A 5078-nucleotide genomic window follows, 5' to 3' on the forward strand; every position below is an offset into this window, starting at 1 on the left:
ATTTCATTTGGTTGGATTTCTTGTAGAAACTGGTGTAAAGGGAGAGATGGATGTTAAACCTTCTGAGAAGAGTAGAGGCTGTGGGGAACCAAAGGGAGGGTCCAGATAGGCACTGGCCTGTGGGTAGGAATTCCCACTGTCTGAGAGGGAGGAAGCCCTGGCTGACCCTTTGGTTACATGAGAGAGATGAAGCAGGTACTATCTGCTATAACTTATGTTACCAGTGTCAGGACTCAAGAGAGGGCGGGCTGGGTCCAGTCTCCTGGAGCAGGTCTGGCCGGAGTGAGGTAACAGACAGATCCCGGTGCTGGTGAGAGACCCTGCATGGGGACCCAGGGCTCTGACCAGGGTGAGTCAAACTGAGCATGTGAGTGGGTATCCATGTGCGGGAGGTGTTGGCCAGGACATACGAATCTTAGAAACCCAAGCAGAATAAGCCAGCTGGGCAGCTTTACCTGCAGTTACTTAGAGGGTCTCCTAAAGGATTCACGGGCTCATTCACCAACTCTATCTCTGGCTTAAATATTTCACATTCTACTGATTCTTTGGATGAAAAAACTGATATGCAGGTTCAATATCATCTTATTTAATTTTGAAGCACTGCAGAGATGTGAGGAGTCATCAAGACCATCTTGAAAGAGCCTAAGACAGAAACAGGAATTGACATCACATTAATATGGAAATGGACAGAGCGTGATGTCTGATTGGAGGGCATCGCAGTGAGCAGGGGGCTGCTCTTTGTTGCAGTGTTTGGGTGTGACTTCTCCTGTTGTGGAGCATGGGCTCTAGTCACATGGGTTTCAGTAGCTGCAGCCTGTGGGCTCAGTAGTTGTGGCTCCCGGGACACAGAGCACAGGCTCAATAGTTGTGGCGCACAGGCTTAGTTGCTCTGCAACCTGTGGAATTCTTCTGGACCAAGGATCGAACCCATGTCCCTTGCATTGGCAGGCAAACACCTATCCAATGCACCACCAGGCAAGCCCAAGAACAGATACTTTTTGAGAGCAGTTTAGAACACAGTCATACATAACAACTCCCAACCTTGATCTAAAAAGAGCTTGTGTCATGATTTCGAGGAAGGGGCACTGTATTGGTTATTTACTGCTGCATAACAAAGTATGACAAAATTATTGACTGGGTTTCTCTTACCTTGGATGTGGGGTATCTCTTCACGGCTGCTCCAGCAAAGTGCAGCCACTGCTCCTTACTTTGGACGAGGGGTATCTCCTCACTGCTGCCCCTCCTGAGACACAATATTCATTGCATCACTGTTTACAATAGCTAGTACATGGAAGCAACTTAGATGTCCATCAACAGACAAATGGATAAGGAATTTGTAGTGCATATGTACAATGGAATAAATATTCAGTTCAGTTCAGTTCATTTCAGTTGCTCAGTCGTGTCCAACTCTTTGCAACCCCATGAATCACAGCACACCAGGCCTCCCTGTCCATCACCAACTCCCGGAGTTAACTCAGATTCACGTCCATCGAGTCAGTGATGCCATCCAACCATCTCATCCTCTGTTGTCCCCTTCTCCTCCTGCCCCCAATCCCTCCCAGCATCAGTCTTTTCCAATGAGTCAGCTCTTCGCATGAGGTGGCCAAAGTATTGGAGTTTCAGTTTTAGCATCATTCCCTCCAAAGAAATTCCAGGGCTGATCTCCTTCTGGTTGTACTGGAGTTTCAGCTTCAGCATCATTCCCTCCAAAGAAATCCCAGGGCTTATCTCCTTCAGAATGGACTGGTTGGATCTCCTTGCAGTCCAAGGGACTCTAAAGAGTCTTCTCCAACACCACAGTTCAAAAGCATCAATTCTTCTGTGCTCAGCCTTCTTCACAATCCAACTCTCACATCCATACATGACCACAGGAAAAACCATAGCCTTGACTAGACGGACCTTTGTTGGCAAAGTAATGTCTCTGCTTTTGAATATGCTATTGATATCTTAATATAATTGAGAAAACTGATGTATTACAATACAATGAAAGTTAATACTTCAAATTAATTTTATTTACTACTGGAACACTAGAGGAGGTGGTACGAAGAATATAAGAATGCTAATCTAGAAATCAGGAGCTTTTTGTATTAGTTCCTTCCCTCCCACCAGGTGTGTAGTCTCAGAAAGATAATTAACCTCTTCTTACCTTATCTAAGGGATTCCTGCCCACAGTAGTAGATATAATGGTCATCTGAGTTAAATTCACCCATTCCAGTCCATTTTAGTTCTTCTTTTCCTAGACCTAATTTTCAGTCCATACAATGACTCAAAGTTAAAGGAAGGATAGGACATAAACTTTCAAAATTTGCATTTTTTCTGTCAAATGAGAGTTCAAAAAATTAATTCCATTGAGGTTTTAATATTAATATATAACTTGAATTGTAGAAGAATACATTAATAGGAAATATATATCATTCTAAGATAAGTAAAATACTTAATACATTATTCCTAAACTGATTTTTTTTGCTGTTGTTTTATAAGATTAGATTGCAGATTTCCTTTCATTAGAAAAGTACTTTACAACATTCGTTGAACAATACGTCATACAAATAATCTTTCTTGAGAATTTGTGATAAATCAGAGACTTTCTGACAATTAAAAATAGAAATAGCCTTCATATATCACTGTATCAGATAAGCTGTGTCCAGCTATAAGAAATAGAAATCCTAAATTACTTTGCTAGCATATGAGATAAGTGCAACTGTGCAGGAGAAAGGGAGTGCAAAAAGAAGAAAAAACCTCCTCCTGGATATCACAGTCACTTGAAAGTGCCGAGGGCAGGCCTTCGGCAGAAGGCCTGGTCGGTGGTCACCTGGCCCAGCAATCTGCAACAGTGTAGGCGCCAAGGATGCAGACTTGATGGGGAATGTGCCCTCAGCGCCCCCACCCCCGGACTTGGGGCAGCTCTCAGGACACCACAGACTTTGTCAGTGATGCCGCACCTCACTGAGGCTTTCCCCGAGCCCTGGACGGCGGGGCCAGGACTGCAGAGCAGCTTGAGGGCTGCCCCAGGGCTGACTCCCAGCAGGAACACCCTGTTGAGGACAGCTGTGGCTCAGCCTTCCATGGGGACTGAGACTACTGAGAGCCTTGGAGTCGCTAAGGGACAAATACTTGAATCCTTGGTTGAGGGCACAGCTGCCAGTGGGGTGGAGTTGCACACCATGGAGAGCTCGAACTCGGCCCCAGCAAGGCCTAGAGCACCCCACCTCCTGTGGATGCCCCAGCCTCTGCAGTGGGCACGGTGCCCACCAGTCAGCCCACCAAGTCATGGGCCAGTCTTTTTCATGATTCTAACTCTATTCTTCCTCCTTGCCTGTGGTTTCTGTGGAAACTAAGAATTCCCCTTCCACCACATCTCCCTTCATCTCTGAAAAGCAGGCAGAAGTCAAGGAAGGGCTGGTTCCAGTTTCAGAGGATCCCGAAGCCATAAAGATTGCAGAGTTCCTGGAGAACACCACCCTGATTCATAAACCAGTGTCGTTGCAACCCTGTGAGCTGATCTACACAGGAAATTGGTGCTACATCAAAGCCACACTGCAGGCGTTGGTAGCTTGCCCACCAATATATCACCTGATGAAGTTCATTCCCCTGTATTTAAAAGTGCAAAGCCCTTATACATCCACACCCATGACAGACAGCTTTGTTTAGCTAATGAATGAGTTTACTAATATGCCAGTACCTCCAAAACCCAGACAAGGTCTTAGGGATAAAATCATGAGGGATATCTGCCCCAGAGCTGCCTTTGAACCCACTTATATTTGTAGACTCCTGACGGTGATCAAGTGGAGCCTGTCTGAAGAGGATGGGCAAGAAGATGCTGAGGAGTACTCAGGTTTCATTCTAAATGGACTCCATGAGGAAATGCAGAACCAAAAGAAACTTCTATCACCAAATAATGAAAACCTTACTGTTTCCAGTGGACCCAAAAGCCACTCAGTGAACAAAGAGGAGCAGGAAGAACCAGAAGAAGGAAGTGAGGACAAGTGGGAGTAAGCAGGCCCCGGAAACAAGACCACAGTCACTCATCAGGTGGCCTTTGTTCAGACCCCCATCGCTGGCATTTTTTGGTAGACACATCAGGTCTGTGGTTTACCAGCAGAGTTCAAGAGTCTGCCACTGGGCAGCTGTTCTTCAATCTGCATCTGGAAATCCAGTCCAACAAGATATGCACTGTCCAGAATGCACTGGGGAGCCTGGTGGCCAGAGAGTCTGTCCAGGGTGACACCACCAAAACTGAACAAGAGGTGGAGATCAGCTGGAGAGTGACTCTGGAAAAGCTCCGTCTTATGCTCCTGCTGCACCTCAGCGGTTCGTGTACAAGACTGGGGGCTGTCAGAAGCGCATCAGAAATGCTGAATATCCTGCGGACTTGGAAATGAGTAACTAAGACTGCTCTCTCCGGGGCTTAAAAATAAGAACTTTAAATGCCACAGAGCCTATAGGCTGTTTGCAGTGGTCTACCACCACTGCGGCAGCGCCACGGGCTGCCACAGGACATCTCCCAGATCAGGCTCAAGGGCTGGCGGCACACTGACGAGCAGACTGTGACGGTGATCAGCCCAACTGTCAGGATGATCAGCCAGATGGTCACGGTGATCAGCCGGACCGTCAAGGCCATCAGCCAGCAGCAGGAGCGACGCCCACCGCAGAGCTCGCAGCCCACCTCCGCGCGCCACAGTTGTGTGGACCTGCTGTAGCCGCGCCTAGGCTGCTTGTAGGCTCCGCTCTCACCACCTCCCCTCTTCTCTTTAGTGGCTCTTAAAGGACAGACTCTTTATCCTTATCGCAAAAATGGGCTAGAGTGAAAGGAGACGCCTTGTGGTTTGTGCACAGCATAGCTTCCACTGACTTCTAGCTTCCAAATCAAAATCATCTGGTGAAACAGACTGTCGCTTGATTCAAGAAAATACATGAGAAATCCATTTCTGAAATAATAGTGATTTCTGAGTAAGAAGGGTAACTTGCGTTTGATTCCCGGTCTAATTACATAGTAGAGTAAGTCCTGCACCAGCAACAACAATTGTAAATTTGTGAAAATGAATTTTATCTTTCCTTAAAAAAGATAAATTTTTAAA

General features: G+C 46.4%; 1 pseudogene; it reads left to right on the top strand.

The window, feature by feature from the left end:
- The first annotated feature begins 324 nt into the window (after positions 1-324).
- Positions 325-4700, top strand: LOC102266398 (ubiquitin carboxyl-terminal hydrolase 10-like; annotated as a pseudogene).
- The last annotated feature ends 378 nt before the right edge of the window (positions 4701-5078 follow it).

The sequence above is a fragment of the Bos mutus genome, chromosome 12 (assembly GCF_027580195.1).
Source record: "Bos mutus isolate GX-2022 chromosome 12, NWIPB_WYAK_1.1, whole genome shotgun sequence".
Classification (NCBI taxonomy): domain Eukaryota; kingdom Metazoa; phylum Chordata; class Mammalia; order Artiodactyla; family Bovidae; genus Bos; species Bos mutus.